Source organism: Pteropus medius, unplaced genomic scaffold (genome assembly GCF_902729225.1).
Source record: "Pteropus medius unplaced genomic scaffold, Ma_sr-lr_union100, whole genome shotgun sequence".
Lineage (NCBI taxonomy): Eukaryota > Metazoa > Chordata > Mammalia > Chiroptera > Pteropodidae > Pteropus > Pteropus medius.
Window position 1 is genome coordinate 542,716 of NW_024352783.1, and position 19,825 is coordinate 562,540.

The 19,825-nt window shown below is 44.3% G+C and overlaps 1 non-coding gene and 2 pseudogenes across 1 annotated transcript; all 3 read right to left on the reverse strand.

Moving 5' to 3' along the window:
• Window positions 1-8,732: 8,732 nt before the first annotated feature.
• On the reverse strand, window positions 8,733-8,851 carry LOC120589932 (5S ribosomal RNA). Its single transcript, XR_005649586.1, has one exon. It is a non-coding gene; the product is annotated as a 5S ribosomal RNA (ribosomal RNA).
• A 1,561-nt stretch (window positions 8,852-10,412) lies between these two features.
• LOC120589930 (uncharacterized) lies at window positions 10,413-10,531 on the reverse strand (annotated as a pseudogene).
• A 381-nt stretch (window positions 10,532-10,912) lies between these two features.
• LOC120589952 (uncharacterized) lies at window positions 10,913-11,031 on the reverse strand (annotated as a pseudogene).
• Between the last annotated feature and the right edge of the window lie 8,794 nt (window positions 11,032-19,825).

The window sequence follows — 19,825 nt, forward strand, 5'->3', positions numbered from 1 at the left end:
CACACACACACCACCCCTCTCTCTTCTGTCTCTAGATTTGTTCTTCTCTAGCATCATCCTCCCTACATCTCCTTTTACCCTCTTGGCTTGTTATCCTGTGCCTCTCCCATATCATGGGTAGGGGCATCAAAGCTTTTCTCCCCTGAGCTTTCTCTTCTGACCTCTCAACCAACCACTCAGTCTGCCAAAAAATGGGGGCCTTATGGGGAAGGCTCTGGCACTCCACTCCTGTTCAGGGCATGGGTAGCAGGGCCTTCTTCTCTGCCCTGCCCTAGGCCTCTACATACTTACTCCAGCCATTTGGGGTGGTTGGGTCACAACAGCTACCATGAGAAGAAGTGTTCTGTTTCGTACAGTGGCCAATAGCAAGATATGAACCGGTTGGGACACATATGGACTTGGTCTGATGCTGAATGGGCCACTTGGAACAGGAAGTGACTTGCTCCAGACAAGAAGTGGTCAGGCCTGGACAGAAGTGGCCTGGGAAGTGGCAGAAGCAGAGCAGCAGGAACTGGAAGTGCCTTCATCCAGGACAGGAAGTAGCACTTCTGAAATAGGAAGTGGTCTGGCTGGAAATCGAAGTGGCTTAGTCTGGGGAGTGGGGGTGGGGGGCATGGGAGATGGATGGTTCTTACTCTGTGGAGAAGGGGATGCAGGAAGAGCTTCCTGCTTCAGGAGGAAGCTGGATTTTACTGACTGTAAGAAGATAGGGTGGACTGAGGAGGATTTTCCTAGTATTCAGTGGCACTTCCCAGAATCCCCCTTCCCTTGTTCTCTGTGCTGCTTTTAAGACAGCTTAAGATGACTACCATCTCCTGTGGCAGGCCCAATTTGTCTTGTTCTACTTCCATTTCCGTACCCTAATATAATCTCTGTTACTCAACAGAACTATCCCAAGAATTTATGTGTTGTCCCCCAGTAACCCAGATGGCCGTCTTGTTCATCACATCCTCCATTTTCTACTCTTCAGATTCAACACAGCTCCCTTCTTAGTGACCAAAATGGTGGCCTACTGACTGGTCTAGCTGATAGTGGGACTTAGCAACTGACACTGTTTCCATAGTGACCAGCTTATACCTCTTCCTGCCCTCTAGTACACAATTGGGTATTGCCTCAGTTTCCTCCCAGCTCAGTTTCATTAGATCAGAGCTGCCCTTGGGCACCAAGTCGGCCACCTCAGTCACCAGCCAGCATGGTTGCTTTGTCCGCCAGAGGTTAAGTCATCTCTCTGGTGTAGTTCCCAGCTCCTTCCTGATTTTTCTGATTGCTCCATCCAGGGAAAAGGAAGTCGATGTTGCCATGGGGGAGGTGACGGGGTATGGCCGTCACCTCAATAGTTTTACTGTAAAAGGGAATTTTGAACAACAAAAACCAAAAAAAGAATAAAAAACTTCAAAAGTTTACAAGAAGGCTGGAGAATGACTGGACATGAATTGGGACAGAGAACTGGTGGTTAGAATGGCTTTTAAGCTCAGGGTTGGATTGAAGGAAACAAAGGGTAAGGGTAGGGAGAGGGTTGGGTTGGAGGGGTGAGATGGGCAGTGCTGGGGAGGGGAAACGGGCTGGGTGAGAAGGCTAAGGAAAGCAGTCACCTCCAGGGAAGGGAGAGAGGAACCCAGGCAGGAGCAGGAGTTGCCAGGACATCCAGGGCGGGTGTATGTGAATATAGGTTTACATGTGGGGAAAGCCTGAGTCTATTGCTAAACCAAAGCACCAGAGACAAGGCAAATCTCAATTAGAAACAAAAGTAGAAAAAATACATTCACGTGTTAGAGTCTGTTCCCCACCACCTTTGCCCAAGACACCTCTGATGTAAGGAGTTTTGCTATGGGAAGAATGGGTGTGGCTACCTGGAAGACTCAAGCTGCCTGTCCCTTGGCTCCCTGTATACCCATAACTTAGGCTATTCTCCCCTAAAAAGCCTGGGTGCCCAGCCCCCTAGACTCAGATTCATTCTCCAACCACAAAAGCAGCCATCCGGAGCATTGGAGCATCGTCGAAGCCGGTTGGCAGGGGTCGCAACCTCTGCCCTGTCTGCCCCTCCCCTGATTCTAGGTCCCCTCCTGCTGTCTCCCATCTGCCTGGAGGTCAAGGGGTCCTCTTGCTTCTCCTCTGTCCAGTGGGACCCTTGCCCTTCTCCCTGTCTGAGCAAAATGCCTGGGTCTTGAGAGGTACAGGTTCTGTAGGAGGGAAGTTGAAAACTGAGAGGCCAGGTGCTGGAGATGTCTGGAATGTACTGTATTCTGAACCCGAAGTGGAGCTGCCCGAGGTGGGGAAGCTTGAGGGGGGTGGAAGGGCTGGTCCCTTGCCCCTTAGTGGGGGTTTGTCGTCATGGCAACATCCCTTTCTCCACACAATGGGAAGCCCCCCTCAGCCTCCCGCGTGGATGAAGCCGACAGCCCCATCGCTGGCTATCAGCCTCAGGGACTTGGCAACCGTCACTATGGCAACCCAGAGCTCAGCAACAGGGCCCAGTGAGAAAGGGAGGGGTCCAAGACTGGGGCAGGGCTGTATGTAAGAGGGGCAAGGGAGCCGAAGGAGACACCCCCTACACATACATCTAGAGGCACAGGTGGAGAGACATGAGGAGAGAGAAGAGATAAACAGTCTCCGTGACAAACACCTCACCAAAGCACCATCAGAACATGCTGAGAGACAGGAAGACACCTGGGAACAGATGCACAGCTGGGGAGAGGAACAACACATTCTGCATATCACCCTGGGACACACCCCCTTGGAGCATTGGCATCTATAGACTCCCTCCCACCCCCAACATTAATAACATAAGACTTACAGCCTCCCACATGTGTAGTGACTTGTATACCTTTTGAGTTATTTGAAAGCGCTGGTGGCTTCCACACAGAACAACATATGCCATACTATTTGCTTTCCGAGCACAAATACACACTCTCCTAAAGTAACAACTACAACAAAGCAAATAGGCAGGAAGACATTCATTCATTCATTCATTCATTCATTTACTCAACAACATATTAAGTGTCTACTTTGTTCCAGGGACTGTTTCAGACACTGGGAGTATATAGTGAATAAGTCAAAGTCCCTGCTTTTGTGAGGTCCACATTTTTGTGGGGAACAACAAAACATTTCTGGTAGTGATAAGTGGTATGAACGAAACAGTATCAGGATGAAGAGGATGGAGAGTAACGAGGAGATGCTTTAGATTAGGTCAGGAAGGTCCCTTTGAAGAACTGACATTTGATAAGAACCTTGAATAATGCGGAATAAGGCATGCAGTCCGAGAAAGGGCATACTCAACAATGGGAACAGAAGTGCAAAGCAGAGAGGTGAAATCTTGGCATGTTTGGGAATAGTGAGGACATCATAACCTCACATACATTCTAGATGTGTCCCGTCCTTCTCCAGCCTCCACCTATAGGGGACCAAGTCACTTACGGTCTAGAATCTAAACTTAAGAAGTCGATCTAACTCAGTCTTCTATTTTTTCTCCCTTTAGTTCTTGTGCGTATGTGAGTTGTGTTTTCCTCGACTAAATTTTAAGCTCTTGGAGGGCAAGGATGGTGCACTGAACTTCTTGGGGGCTGTGGTACAGCTGCTGGTACAGAGTCTAGAGCAGGCAAACAGAGCAGAAACAAAGGAACTAAGAGGGCTAGGTACCACAGAAGTGAAAATTTTGGGGCTGTGCTGTAGACAGAAGGTCAAACTTTGCCATACCTTGCAAACAGAAACAGGAGATAAATGAAGTTAAAGTGTCTGTGTTTGTGTATGTGGTTTATGTTAGGGATTTTAAGGAGAGGGGAATAGAGCAAAAGTTTGTAGTGGGAATTTCTGATGGGGAATGGTTGACATCACAACTGGAATTACAATGAGAATGAAAAGTGAGCTTCCTAAGGGGCTACCTGGGGAATCACCAACATGGGCACTCCCTCCCCATGGAAAGTTTCGAGATCTGTCGTCAGGCTGGAAGAAATGTCACAGGGTGGTTTGAAGGCAAGGGGCTAGCTGGGATGGACTCAGAGAGTTGGGTGGGGGTAGGAAAAAGGATGCAGCATAAATGGGAGTGAAAACTGGGCAGCAGGAGAGAAGTTTGAAAGGTAGTGGAGAAGGTGGAGTCCTGAAGGGAGTTTTGTGGGGATCAGGTCCCAGGTACCCTGATTCCCACAGGCAGTTGAAACATTTGGTGTCCTGGTTCTTCTTCTTCAGTTCCCATCAGAAACTCTGGCAATAGCTCCCTTCGACTTCAGTGACTGGTAGTGGTGGTGAGGAGATTGAGCAGCCTCAGGGGGCGGCAGCTGGTGAGTGAGGAGGAATCTGTGTGCTCAGCAAACAACAGCCTCAGTGGCCAGTAGCTGCCTCCTCCCTCATCAATCAGCCCCAGCCAAATGTCCTTACATTCTCATCACCCCAAGGGGACTGGGGCTGGGCCAGGGTCCCCAGGGGAGTGAGATGGGGATGGGTGGGGGAAGGTGGGAGTGGTGCTTGGCTTTCCAACTCTTGGTCTGTGTTCTCTCCTCTCCTGGAAGCTCTTCATGTCATGGCCTTTACCATCGTGAGGGCATCAGCTACAAATCACTTGTGGGGGGTCTGCAGGGGGGAGATTGTGGGGAAGAGGAATGAGTCAGGGATGAAGAAGAATCTACTCTGGTTCTCACGGGACCAGCCCAGGGCACAGTCTGCAGGGAAGCTATTGGCACAGAGACCCGGTCCCCCCAGCTGGCCTCTCCATCCCTGACTGATGCTCTAGACAGCAGGGTGAGACCTCGACCCCCTGAATGTCCACTCTTCCCACCTTCTCCTAGCCCCCAGCCCTCACTCTCCACTTCCCACCAAGATCCGGAGGTCTGGCCCCCAGTTCACCCCAAATCTGTTGCTCCCCATTGGGGACTGGGGCCTCCAGACCTTATCCTTGGGCTCGCTTTCCCCCTCCTCAGCCCTTGCTCCCCTCAGGGACCCAGGCGTCCTGCCCACTCCCTTCACCATAACAACCATTCTTTTGGAGTTGCTTAAGACTTTAATATCATTTCATTAAGTCAGCTAGTTCAGAGAAGGTTGGGGGCACAAAGAGACTGCGGTGGGCAAAAGAGGGCTCAAGGTAGGGGGGAAGCAAGGGAAGAGCCCCCTTCTCTCCGTGGAGATGGCTCTGAGAAATCAAATATTGACAGTGAGAGAACAGAACTTATTAAAGCTGGGACAGGGGTGTGTGTAGGGGGAGTTGTGGGAATGGCCCAATGCCTGGGTTCTGAGGGTAATGAGGTTCTGGGAGGAGAGAAAAGCCTGAGACTGAGACGATACAGTAGGACTACGGGTACAACTTTTCTGCCCCTTTCTTTTGGGAGGTAGAGTCTTGCCCCCTATACTTTATTTTCAGCTGTCCCCTAGAGCCCCTGGGGAGGAGACCCCCACCACAGCTGTGGTTGGCCCCCCTTCATCCTCTTCCCCCTACTTTACACCTCTGTTGATGAGCTTTGGCAGCGTTTAATCGGATTGAGCAGTAATTAGCAAAGCGAGATGTTTGATTACCTATTTAGCATAATGTAGGGGGCTGGGATCCCTAGGCACAGCCAAGGTTGGTGGGGGGTGGGAGTCAGAAAAGAAATGGAGTCTACATAACAGTTTATCCTGAGGGAGCCATGAGCCCTGTCTATAAGGCTCCCCACCCCAGGACTCCCCTCAGATCTTTACTCCTTGGAGACTTTTCCCTGTGGGATCTGACCAATCATGTCGCTTCTCTTTGCCACCCACTGCCTATCTGATTAGAGGATCACCCACTTAACCCTGCTTGCTGTGCAGCTGTTTTTGGGATGTGGCAGGAACCCTCTCCTTCAATCCTTGCCCTCAGCGACAGGAGTTTGAGCTGGGCAGGTGGCCACAGATCAGAGCCCAGAAACCCACCTTAAAGATAATGGTGGTGGTGGTGGGGTGCCAAGGGCGGGGGCTGTCAATTCTAGAAATAAAGATAGAATAGGTGGGATGGTGAGATCAGGGTTGGGTCTGGGTGTGGGTTAATCCACTGGTCCTTCAAGAGTACCAGAGACTGCCAGTCCTGGCAGTGCCAGACTGGCATAATGAGAGCTGTCAGGTGTAAACACCCAGCAAGAAAAGGGAGAACTGAGGTGCCAGCTTCTCTCCTCATCCAGCAAAGAAAATGTCATCAATTTAGTTCCTCATGGAAATGCAATCAGCGGGCTCTCTGCTGGCTTTGTCTTAATTAGGCACTATTGATGGAAGCAGGGAGGGTGCCTTCCCATCCCCCTAGACCAGCTTCGTCCCTGAATCTCCCAGGCCTCTCTGAAACTTCTCCTGACACAGGTACAACTCGAGTCTTCTAGGCGCGGCTTCCTGCGGCCCCGCCCCGCAGCGCCCCCTAGCAGCTGTTGAGGTCTGCCCCTCCAATCACACCCCTCACCTCTCGCTTACCCAGGACTCAGCCTTTGTTCTTATGGAGAGCCGAGCCCCTCCCTGGCCTGGTCACCTTCCCCAGGGAGTCCCCGCCTTCCGTTCCCCCCAAAATGAGCGACGCTTTCTAAAGCCAATCCTCAGATTCCAAAAATTCCAGTTTCGTTCTTCCCTCCTTCCCCCGCCCCGCTCTCCCGGGCGATCCTAGACCCCAGTCCGAACTAAGAAGGGGGAACAAGCGGGAGGGCAGGGGTGCTCCAGCCCCGCTTTTTCCCCTGGACCCAGCTGCAGCCACGGCTGCCTCTAAATCCTGGAGCGCCTTCTATAGCGCCAATGAGCCTCGCAGGCGGGACCCCGGGCGCCATCTGCTGGACTCGTTCGGGATGGAGCCCTCAGACCCAGAGGCGGGATCCGGCCATTGGGTTTCCCTGCCTTTTCAGTGTCCTGCAGGAAGGTAGCGCTCGTTGTTTCTAGCCCCAGCCTTTTGAGCCTCGTTTTCATCCCAGTCTTCTCGCATCCTCCAGACTGCCAGATTTAGTGGCTTTCCTTGCCCCCAGCCCTCTTGCCATGGGTCCCGGCGGGGGAAGGCAGGACAAGTTGGGTGGCTGAGCAGGGCTTCACTGCGCCTGCGCCAAGGAGGACGGCTCCGCAGGCTCGGGCTCCTGCGGTTCATCCCCTCCCTGCCCGGGGTTGTCGTGGCTACGCGTGCAAGCGCGGGCCCGAGAGGGCCAAGCGGGGCAACTTCTTAGTTGAAGTGGCCCACCAGTCGGCTTAGGGAGAAGGTCGGCGTCGTGAGGTGTGTGTCGGGGGCAGAGGGGAAGAGACAAGGAATGCTGGGGAGAAGCGGGAAGCTGCGGGGAGAAGGGCCAGTGGTGAGGAGTTAACAGGGACAGTTGTGGGGCGGGGAAGGAAGGGGCAGTTGTGGGGAGAAGAGAGCAAAAACGTTGGGGAGGAAAAACAATTGTGGGGGAAGGAAGAGTCAGTTGTGGGTGGAGGGGAGAAGGGGCACTTGAGATCGAGATGAAGAAGCGGGGACAGTTGTGACCGTTGTGTGAAATAGCTACTTTTGGGGGGGAAATTTGCCCACTGGTAGCCAGTTTGAGGAGAGGGCCGGTCCCCTACGGTATTTAATGTAATTCCGAGTAATAGACTGAGTCCCAGGCTAATAGAATAGCTCCTCCTGGGGTCTGCCATGTGGGATCATGGGGTGAGCCCCATGAGGAGGAGGCTCCCAACCTTGCAAGCTGAATGCTCCTGAGGCTCCAGCTGGAGGCAGGGAAGCACAGCCTGACGCTTCTCTGGAGACCAGTGGAGGAAGCTGAGCTGCTGTAGTTGGTTTTATTGATGTGCTGGCCTAATAGAACGTTTCTCCTTGGAGCAAAGTACAAATCCTTCAAGTTTGAAACTCATAACCTATAATCAATGCCTGTGGCAGCCTGTGGGGATGAGTAAGGAAAACCACAGGTGGCTGTCAGGATATAGCTGAATGGTGAAAGAATGCCCAATGAATCAGACACTGCCCTCGGGATCCTGACCGCCTGCCAGAGATGCTCCTGCTTTTGGCTATCCTGTTTTCTGAAGAGAGGCACTACTGTGGCCTTCCTTATTCGCTCATTTCCTCCTCCCCTAGACACAATTCGAAATTCATTGTTGGGTGATTTTGGTCCTTCTTCTAATCTGTTCTCAGGGCATTTGGTGTCAAATAATTTTGGTTTTCATTATCAGTCAGCACAGAGTTTCTCAGGCACTATGCTGAGACCTCAGTACACACAAAGCAGAGTTTTCACTCAAGAATTAAAAGCTAACCATACATGTTGCAAATATGGGTTTTCTTTGTTTAAAGAGGTTGCAGATTGTAGTGTGGGCAGAAGGAGCATTTCTCATTTCCTCCCTTCCAGAGGTAACTTGGAAAGAAAGGAGGTAGTAGGAAAATCATCTTGATTTGCTTCATTGACTTGACGCAGTGACAAAGGGTGGGGAACCTGGTGAGTCTTCCTTTTCCTGCACCTTCTCTCACTCACTCATGGCCTTGAGGGGTAGAGTGGTTGAGGGAAGCAACCACACCTCAGTGTGGTAGATGTTTTCCTGATTATCTTATGTTCTCATACCTCTGCGCAGAGAGACAGGGCTTCCTAAACCCTCATTAGTGGGGTATCTGTTGAGCCACCATCTTTAACGTCCATTTATTCCTGATGCTTTGAGGCATGACTTTGATTTTTAACCCAATGCTCTGAAGAAAGTGGGATATCTCAGGAAAAGAAGTGAAGATTGCAAGGTGGTTAATGGAGCAGGGATATATTATGATATTAGGGTGTCAGTCATATTTGAGAATTCACTTACTCTTTTTTTTTTTTTAAAGCCTACAGCACCTGGTCTTCCTAGGTGGTCTCCCATCCAAGTACTAACCAGGCCCAACCCTGCTTAGCTTCCAAGATCAGACAAGATCAGGCGTGTTCAGGGTGGCATGGCTGTAGACTATATTAGGAATTCAAAAGGGACTGCGTGTATCAAGGGCCTGGGTTGGGGATGGATCTGGTTGTGGACTCCCAGTTTTTTGTGTCTTCAGGTTTTGCCTACACGATGTCCAGCAAAGCGGAAAAGAAGCAGAAAGGGAGTGGACGGGGGAGTTCTCGAAAGCGAAATGCTCAGGCTGCTCTAGCCACACAGGCTTTGGAGGCCACCTTGCCGGCTAGTGAGCCGGTGCCTGAGCCAGAGCCGGAGCCAGAGCCTCTCAAGGAGGAGCCTGGTGGGTACATGCTGCCTGAAGCTTGGAGGGAGAATATTTGTATTTCCGGGGGGTCTTAGGGCGGGGGGCCCGGGAGCAGATTCTGTTGCTCCTGGGTAAGAAGCAGGGGTTCAGTGGAATCTCAGGTCTTCTGCTGGGTCCCTTTTTTGTGTGTTTTCCTCCTAGCCAGCCTTATACTTGTTCTTTTTGTCTTAAAATGTTCCCCCAGTGCACCAAGAGCTCATCAGCCAATTCTTTATTTTAGCCTCTTCCTCCTTATTTCGTGTTCCTGGTTACTACTACCCCACTGGAGAGGGTCTGATCCCTTCCTTTTCTCCCATTTTTACCCTGGGTGGCAAAACAAATAATGTTTTTCTCCCATTAAAGCCATCACCATGGAGACTCAGCTTGCTTTGCCACCCTTTGAATCCTAAGCCTGACTGATGCTTTCTCCCATCTGTTTGAGGCTCTTGTATCTCCACCCTAATTTTGGCAGGGCCTTGGTAGACAAGGCGGTTCAGGTTCAGGGCCACAGGAAAAGAAGCCTGACATTTAGACTGAGGGAAAAAATCGTTTAAAGAGGCTGCCTCTTGTGGCTTTGATCTGAGGGATTCTTTCCCTGTGGATGAACTGGGGCCAATAGGGTTTGAGGGTTTTTGGTAGCTGTTGCTGTCATTGGGCTGTCTTTTTGAACATGGGCCGGTGTAGATATAACTGTGAGCTAAGTATAGCCCTTCCTTTTTACCTGGGGCTTCTTTACACTGCTAGCAGCCTGTCAAGATGGAGAGAAATAGAATCCCCTTTTCATATTAAAGGTTGAGATATTAAGGTTGGGCATGGGAGAAAGGTCCAGGGTACATAGGATCTTGCCCTAAGATCCAGACATTAGAAATGTACACTTTTTTTTTTTCTTCTGAATTCTTTTGAAAGCAGTTTAAAACAGGACTGGCTCCTAGAATGGGGTGTCCAGGAGTAGGGTGAGGGAGGAGGGAAAACATTGAGGTTCAATTTGGAGAATTCTCTAGGATGGAAAGAGGAGCTTCTAAATGAAAGCATTGATCACCAAATACCAAGGATCTTTGACTCCCTTAGCTCTAAGCTTTTTTATTGTTTGATGTGAAGCTTTTCAGCTGACCTGTAACCCTCATAGAGATTCAGAGAAGACTTGGACCTCTAATGCACCCCAAAATGAACATTAATCCCCATAACCTTTGGAGTTGGGCAAGGATTGAGCCTATTCCACTGGAGACAAGAAGGAGCCTGCTATGGCCTGAGTGTTTGTGTCCACCCTAAATTCCTATTTTTTTTTTAACATCTACAGCACTTGGTATTCCTAGGTGGTCAGCCATCCAAGTACTATCCAGGTCCGACCCTGCTTAGCTTCTGAGATCATACAGGTTCGGGCACATTCAAGGTGGCATGGCCATAGACCCAAACTCTTATTTTGAAATCCTAATGCCCAATGTGATGGTATTAATAGGTAGGACCTTTGGAAAGTGCTTAAATCACTTGGGTAGAAATGTCATGAATGATATTAGTGCCTTATAAAAGTGGCTCCAGAGTGATCCCTTCCACTGTGTGAGGACATAAGGTGAAGACTGTGACCAGGAAGAGGTCTTATGCTGGCACCCCGATCTTGAACTTCCAGCCTCTAGAACTGTGAGAAATAAATTTCTGTTTATAAGCCACCCAGTCTGTAGTATTTTGTTAGAGCAGCTGGATGGACTAAGACAGGGCTGAAAACAATTCTTGGTGAAGAATGGTGGGTTAAAGGGCAAACACCCTTTTGATATGTCCAAGTAGTTTTTTTTTAAAAGCCAGCACCTAGTATTGCTAGGTGGTCTCCCATCCAAGTACTAACCAGGCCTGACCCTGCTTAGCTTCCGAGATCAGACAAGATCAGGTGTGCTCAGGGTGGCATGGCTGTAGACAAAACACCCTTTTGAGGTCTATAGTGACATCCTTTGTTTCCCTGAATGCTCCTCAGTGCTCATTAAGAAAGGAACAAGAAGAAGTACAGGTTCACAATCTCATATCTCTAATTTTAAAATGCACTGAGAACTAAAAGTTCTTCCCAAAGTTTGGCATCCAAACTTTTTTGGTGGTAAGACATAACTTAAACTAACTTGAAGGTATTTATAGTCTATTTAAGCCATTTAGAATAAAATTTCACGTTTTACTGCAGAGGTACTGCTGATATAAGTTTGTGGAGTGCTATTCTAGAGCCCGCTGTGGGTTGGGGGGTATTATATACCATGCTATATTACAATTTAAAATTTTGAAACATACTTGACCTCAAGGGTTTTGGATAAGGAATTGTAGACCCGTATTTCAGGCAAATGAAAAAAAGTATAGAGAATAATATAATGAACACCCATGTACCCATGTACCCATGTACCCATCACCCAGTGTAAGAATAAATTATGATAGCAACAAGGAAATCCCCTTTTGTTTCCCAGCCTACCTCCCCCAAACCCTCCTTTCCTTCTCCAGAGGTCACTGTTATCCTAAGTTGATGTTTTTTCACTCTCAACTTTGTTCTTTTAATTTTTACTTCATGTATTCAAGAATATCATATACTAGTATTGTATTGCATGATTTAGACTTTATATAAATTATATTATAGAAGACAAAAACCAGTTTACTCTTGAGATTGTCTCAGTCTCCCTTCCCCTGTCTGAAACCTTGAACGCCCTCAGCTTTCTCAAAGGGCGTTGGATTTCTTGGTTACCTGTCCCACTCATCACAAAGCTCCTGGAATCATCTACTCCACCTTTTTCATGATTTCCTTTCTTAGCCTCTATGCCTTACTCCCCTCTTAGTTGTTTTGTTTTGTTTTGTTTTGTTTTTCCTGGAAGTTAGAGTATCCTGTTCTCCAAAGTCTTTTGGTTCCATCTCATTTTTCCTTCCTCCTTTCAGCTCATGGGAAATGGGAAACCCAACAATTTTACCCCAGTCTCCTGTGTGAGTGACAGATCAGGAGGTATACTTGAGTCAGGAGAGATCACGAAAGCAACACCCTCTGGGTTTTAAGGAGGTTCCAGTGGATATGACAGAAATGAGTATCCAGCAGCCTAGCTGTTTGAAGAGGGACCAGTATCTGTGGTCCCTGGCTTCTTCATGTGGGAAGAGGATTGGGGGAAGAATGGAAGGCCAGAAGCTGAATGCCTAGAATAACTTTAGTATTGAGGTTTCATTTTCCTGCCTCCCTCCGGCCCCAGTCAGCTTTTTAAAAGAAAATTGAGATATAATTCACTTACTATAAAATTCACCATTTAAAAGTATACAATTCAGTGATTTTTGTTATCTTCACAAAGCTGTGCCACCATTACCGCTAAAGCGTTTTCATCCTACCTCCAATGAGCCACTTGAAGTACCTTGAGAAACTGGCACTAGATGAGCCCTATATCTTTACTTCTAAGTTTTATTAGAGCTTTGCCTTTTAGTAGTCACTCCCCAGTCCTCCCCTCCATCCCGATCCTGGTAACCACTAATTACTTTCTGTCTCTATGGATTTGCCTATTCTAGACATTTCATGTAAATGGAATCATACCATACGTGGGCCTTTTGTGACTGGCTTCTTTCACTTAGCATAGTGTTTTTTTTTTGTTTTTTTTTAAAGTTTAATTCCTTAATTTTTTTTATCCTGGTACCACTACCACAATTTACAGGGCAATATACCTGATGTAATGAAAAGAAAAAGGAAAAGACAAAGCTACAACAGATAAAATACCTCAGGAATATATCTCTAACTGACACTACATTTCATTAATCAATTGCTGCACTTTTTGCAAACTGTGACTATTACAGTCCTCAACAAGAAGGTTTCCTGTTTAAGCTGCAATAACTTTCCTGACTATGGATCATTGTTCCTCCTCTGACAGATTTTTACAGTTCCTCTAATGCACTGGAACAAAGCAGCTTTCCTAACAACTCCCTGCTCTCTCTCCTGCTAATAACTATTGCCCTTTTCTCCTGAGTTTTTAGAATCTTCTGCTACTATATCTACCATTTCCACCACCAGATTCATAACCACCACCATAGGGACTGCCCAAGCTTCTACCAAAACTGTTCCCCTTCATGGGTCCATAATTTGATTGCTATTGTCCATTGTAATTTCCAAAATCATTATAGTTCCCACCACCACCATAGTTACTGCCAAAATTTCCCCCTTCATTGTAATGATCATATCCTCCACCACCACCACCATATCCAACACCTTGGTTTTCATATCCTCCTGGTCCACCACCGCCACCACTACCATAGCTTTCTCTACTACTATGACCAAGACCACTGCCATAGTTGCCACCATCACCTCCAAGTCCATTATATCCACCATCACCTCCTCCAAACTATCTTCACCACCATAGATTCCTCTTTCACCAAAGTTTTCACCATGGCCAAAGTTACCTCCACCACCTCTACAGTTTCCTCTGCAACCCATAAAGTTGCCAGGTCCACCACCACGACCTCTTTGCGATCCAAAAGACTGCATTTCCTGTTTAGAAAGGGCTTTTTTCACTTAACAGTTATGCCCATTAATAGTTTGGTATTTCTGAAAAACAATTTTATCAATTGTATTATGATCATCAAAATTTACAAAAGCAAATCTTTCTTTCCCCACCCTGCCTATCTTCCATAACTTTTCTAGTTTCATTTTTGCCATACATTTCAAAGTAGTCTCTCGAATTATATTCTTCTTTATCTTCTTTAATACCACCAACGAAAATTTTCTTCACTGTTAGATGGGCTCCAGGCTTTACCAAATCCTCTCTAGAAACCGCTCTCTTTGGTTCCCCTACACACCCATCATCTTGTGTATGGTCGAGCACACATTACTGCAACCACCTTTTCTACACAAGAATAAGTTACAAAACCACAGTTCCTGGAACATTTTGTTTGGGGGTCTCTCATCACCACACTATCTGTGAGTGTGCCCCATTTTTTTACAATGTTCTCTTAAACTATCACTTATAGTTTCAAAGCTCAGACCACTGGGAAACAGTTTTCTCCACTGCTCTGGTTCCTTTGGATCATGGCCCTCCTCCCCCTGGTGGCGGTGGTGATGGTTGGAGTGCGACTAAGGGCGACCAGGCAGCGGTTTTAATCTCCATTTTGAGACCAAACTTTCTTCTTCCAACTTGAATTCAATATGGGACTAAGAGGAAGAGGTGGGACCCATTAGCATAGTGTTTTTAAGGTTTGTACATGGTGTAGCATTGTAGCAGACCTTCATTCTTTTTTATGCCTGGGTAATATTCTACTGCAATTTGTTTTATCCTTTTCTCTGTTGATGGGTATGTGGCTTGTTTCTACCTTTGGTTATTGTGAATAATGCTGCATTGGCATATGATTGTCTGTTTGAGTCTATGTTTCTAATTCTCTTGAGTATATACCTAGAAGTGAAATTGCTGGATCATATGGTTTAACTTTTTAAAGGAATGCCTTCAATTAAAAATTTTTATTCTTCCTAGAGCCAGTATTGGAGGAACCTGCAGTACAGAAAGAATTACAGAAGCCTGAGGTGGATGTGGTAAGTTTGGGTTTTCCTTGGGACAAATATTCTTCCCCAAAAACTAGTGAATCAAAGGATCATTATAGAATGATATATGAAGAATTCTCTTCAATCTGTGACTTCCTTTTATTTATGTTACTGGCAACCTGTTCACCACAAATCCAGTTTACTGAATAAAGGGACAAAGTTATCCATGTCCCCCACCTGTCCAGAAGAAGAGAGTTTTAAGTGAGGAACAGTTAAGGTCTCTTAACTGTCCCTTCCCTGTCTCCCTGCCTTGGGTAAAACTTTGAGAAGTTTAATCAATTGTATGGGTGAATATCTGAACAAGTTCAACAAGCTGGGTAGATATTGTCCTAATTGGATACTAATTTCTAAGACATTCTCTTCCTTCCTTTCTTTTAGTTCTCTCTTTTGGCTGAAGAATTTACAGAAGCCACTTCAAGCACTTGTAGAATTTGGTACTAAATGACCCCTACATATTTATTTCCAAGTTGAATTAGACCCTAGCACTACCCATAGTTACTGAGGTTAGAAGAATAGAGTGATAAACTCAAAATTTTTTTAAAACTTAGAGAAATGTAATAACTTCTCATTAAAGGAATCATTGGAAGAGACAGAAAAGTAAAACAAAAAAAAGGGAAAATAAAAATCATAGCGTTACTGCCTAAACACATTCAATATTAATACTTTGGTACATGTCTTTTCTTTCTGTGTATAAGTTTATGAGTTTTTTTTTAAAAAACCCTACCTATACCATATATTATAATTTTTAGTAAAATTTTTTACACAAAATTTTTATTATTCTTCATGTCATTATATGCTTTTTGGAAGCAACATTTTTAATGACCATATAGTGCTTGATTAGATGTATGTACCATAGTTCAATCATGACTCTTGGACGTTTTGCCATTTCTAATTTTTGCTCTCATAATACTACTGCAATGAATCTTATAAGTAAAACTAACACATTTTGAAGTACTTAGTATTTCCTTAAAATGTATTCCTCTACATAGAATTAGTGAATCAAAGAGTAAGGAACGTTTCTAATGCTTTTAATGCACAATGCTAAGCTGTTTCCAAACAAATTGCACTTTTTGCCCTTAAACTAGCAACAAACCCTTTCTAGGCCTTATCAGTTTAGGTGTTACCAGTTTAGCAAGGATTTTTCTTTTAAATGATAGGCAGAAACAAACAAAATGCTAAGCAATAAATGATATATCTTTATTATTTTTATTTGTATTCTTTGATTTCAAGATTAATGTTTTTTCATATTTTTATTTTCTCTTATTTATTTATTTAGTTTTTATTTATTTATTATTTGTTTTTTTATATTTTTATTTTCTCTTATTTATTTATTTATTTATTCATTCATTCATTTATTTATAACACCTACATCACCCGATATTCATACGTGGTCTCCCAAGTACTAACCAGACCTGACCCGGCTTAACTTCCGAGATCACACGGGATTGGGCGTGTTCACGGTGGCATGGCCGTAGACTGTTTTTTCTTTTTTACGACATGACATGTCTGTTCATGTCCTTTTGTCCATTTATTTATCAGGGTCTTAGTGTTTTTCTCATTGGTTCATCTATGTTTTTACATAGGAAAGATTTTAGATCACTGTCTAAGTTTTTTTGACTTAAACTTTAAATAAGTGAGATTCCTTTTTATTTTCCAGTACTGGGAGAAGGACAGCTTGGCTTCTTAGATTCAAGAGCTATATCTATATCTTCAAGTTTCCTTAATTTATTTAGTAGAGTTCTACAGATTAATTTTTTTCTAGCCATCAGTTACAATTTATTTTTCATCTAATTGAGTTGTTCTTTGGTGTTTTCCAATTTTTTTCTTTTCTTTTATTATTATTTATGCCTACAGTACCTGGTCTTCCTAGGTGGTCTCCCATCCAAGTACTAACCAGGCCTGACCCTGCTTAGCTTCAGAAATCAGACATTGGGCTTGTTTAGGTTGGCATGACTGTAGACCATGGGCAGTGGCTCCACCGGGGCATGAACCCAGGACCTTCTGCGTGTAAAGCAGATGTACTAACCGCTACACTATGGAACCACATCCTCCAATTTTTTTCTCTTTCCCTCACTTTTTCCTCACTGCTATGCCAATTGACTTTCACTCAATATCTCATATTTATTTTAGTATCCTGAGGAGGCTTCATCATGAAGAAATTATTCTCGTACCCTTATCCCTTTTCCGGCCTGTCATCTCCTTGCTCCTAATTGCTTGATTTAGGCTAATATCCTATAGGTTCCTTTAATTTAGTTTGACTTTGAGATTGAGGATTGCTTGATAATGCATTTTTACAACCACAGGCATAAATGAAATATTTTGGGAGGATAATATCCCAAGGATAAACTTCCCAAGGATAAACCCTTACTTTTCCTCTATGATCCATTCAATTTACTCAGAGGCAAGAGAATCTTATTGTCTCATTTCTTCAAAAGCTTGAAACCTATCATTGAGTTCATCTTCATCATTCTGGACCTGTCTGATTTCTCTCATCTCCCATGTCCTCACATATGATTGTGGATGGGAGAAATGACTCATCCTAACAGCTGTACCTTTTTTTGGCTCTCTGTTCTCCTTCTGTAGAAGCCCTTTTTCTTGTCCCGAGCTGTGCTGACAGGACTGGCGGATGCCAAATGGACAGAGGAGCATAATGCCATTCTGGAACACTTTGCCCAGGACCCCTCAGAGCCCATCCTTACCATCTTCATCGATCCCTGTTTGGGGCTGAAGCTAGATCTGGGCATGCCAATACAGGTGAGTACTCTGTTTTCCCAGACTCTGAGATGGTCTTCCAGACTCTGACATGGTCTTCCAGGGAGCTGAGGGTTCTACATATCTTCATCATCTTTGAGTCTCATCTCCTGTGCCCAAGGTCTGTTGAGCCTCAGGCACCTTGCTCAGCAGCAGGATACAGAGAGGAATGAGGCAACATTTTGCTTTTGATGATCTCATGGTCTAGGGAGGAAGATAGACATATAAAAATATTTACAATATATTATGATGTATAGGCAAATCTTTATAGGAGCTTTATGGAAGCAACTAATACAGCCAGTGGCGTGCTGGCAAGGCTTGGCAAGGTGACATTTGAGTTGGGGCTGAAGCTAGATTTCATGAAGCAGGATTTTATTGAGGCTGGTGAGAGGCGTTCAGGTAAAGAATACTTTATGTGCAAGAAAAAGAGTTGTGGGAAGTGATACTGAAAAGGTGGGTTGGGGTCTGCTTGTGAAAGAACTTGTATGTTATACGAAGATTTGGGCCTCCTTTCTAGAGAGAAATACTGGAGGCTTTCATGGTTAAATAGATAACTATTTCAACAGTATGAAGGATATATTAGTGAAGGGTAAACCATGGGTAAGGAGACAGTAAAATGCTAGAATCTGAACGGCGAGTGCACAAGTCATTATTGTAAAATTCTTTAACTTGGTTGTATGTTTGAAATTTTTTGAAATAAAATTTTGGAAAAGAAAAAGGCTATTGCTTGGCTTTTATTGGCAGCACATATACAAAAATCACAACGATAATGAAGATGGGCATGATCCTATGCAACAATACAATTTGTGAAACATTCCATATTAAAGGCAAAAACAGGCTATGGTTTTTTCCTTTATATTGGCAATAATCAGCTACAAAACATCATGAAAAAAAGATTTCATTCATAAAAGGAACAAATATTTGCAAAAAAAAAAAAATGTAGAATTTATATGAAAGAAAACACCTTTGTTAAAGGCCACAAAAGAAAGTTTGAGTAAATGGTGACCCATACTCTGTTTTTGGGTCAGAATCTTAATATAATCCAACTAAAAAAAAGTACCATTTCAATTCAACTCCAATCCAAGTGCTACAGTCCCTAGATATCTTGTGTAAAGATTTTAAAATATATCAGAAAAATGCATGAAAATAGCAAAGAAAATGAGGAAGAATAAAAGTAATGGAGGAGAATTGTGAATATGAAAATTTGTTATTAAACTACAGTAATTAAAAACAGTTGTATTGGGGCAGGAATATACATTATATAAGCAACAGTAAAGAAACAAAGTACAGAACCATATATGTCAGCATTTTTAAAAATAAAAATGGCATTTAAAATCTGGAAAGATGAATTATTCAGAGAATAGAATTGGGAAACATGGAAAACAACGTTTTTTCATTAAAAATTTATTTAACTGGAGGGAGGGAGAAATGGGGAGATGTTGGTCAAAAGGTACAAAGTTTCTGACACCAAAAGCAAGGGCAACAAAAGCAAAAATTAACAAGTGGAACTAAATCATACCGAAAAACCTTTGCACAGAAAAGGAAACCATCAACAAAATGAAAAGACAACCTAAGGAATGGGAGAAAATGTTTGCAAACCATAAATCTAATAAGAGGTTATTATCCAAAAAATATAAAGAACTCATACACCTCAAGAGCCAAAAGACAGGCAATCTGATTTAAAATGGGCAGCAGAATTGAAAAGACATTTTTCCAAAGAAGGCATACAAATGACCGACCAATAGGTACATGAAAAGATGCTCCACATCACTAGTTATCAGGGAAATGGAAATCAAAACCACAATGAGATATCACCTTATACCTGTTAGAATAGCTATCATCAAAAAGAGAGAAGAAATAACAAATGGTGAGGATGTGAAAAAAAAAGGAAACACTTGTGCATTGTTGTTGGAATGTAAATTGGTGCAGCCTCTATGGAAAATAGTATAGAATTTTCTCAAAAAATTTAAAATAGAATTACCATATGGATCCAGCAATTCCACTTCTGGGTGGAATCTAAGAGAAATGAAATCACTGTCTTGAAGTGATATCTATACCCTCATCTTCATTGTAGCATTATTTATAGTAGCCAAGACATGGAAACAGCCTAAGTTTCCACTGATGGATGATGAATGGATAAAGAAAATGGGTGTGGAATATTATTCAGCAATGAGAAAAAAAAATCCTGCTATTTGCAACAACATAGATGGATCTTAAAGGCATTATGCTAAGTGAAATAAGTCAGACGGAGAAAGACAAACTCTAATCTCACTTACATGTGGAATCTAGAGGTGGAGAAAACTAATTGAAACAGGTTACAGGTTGGTAGTTGCCGGAGTCAGGGAGTGGAGAATAGGGAAAATGGGTGAAGGTGGTCAAAAGGTACAAACTTACAAGTATAAGATAAATAAGTTCTGGGGATATAATGTACA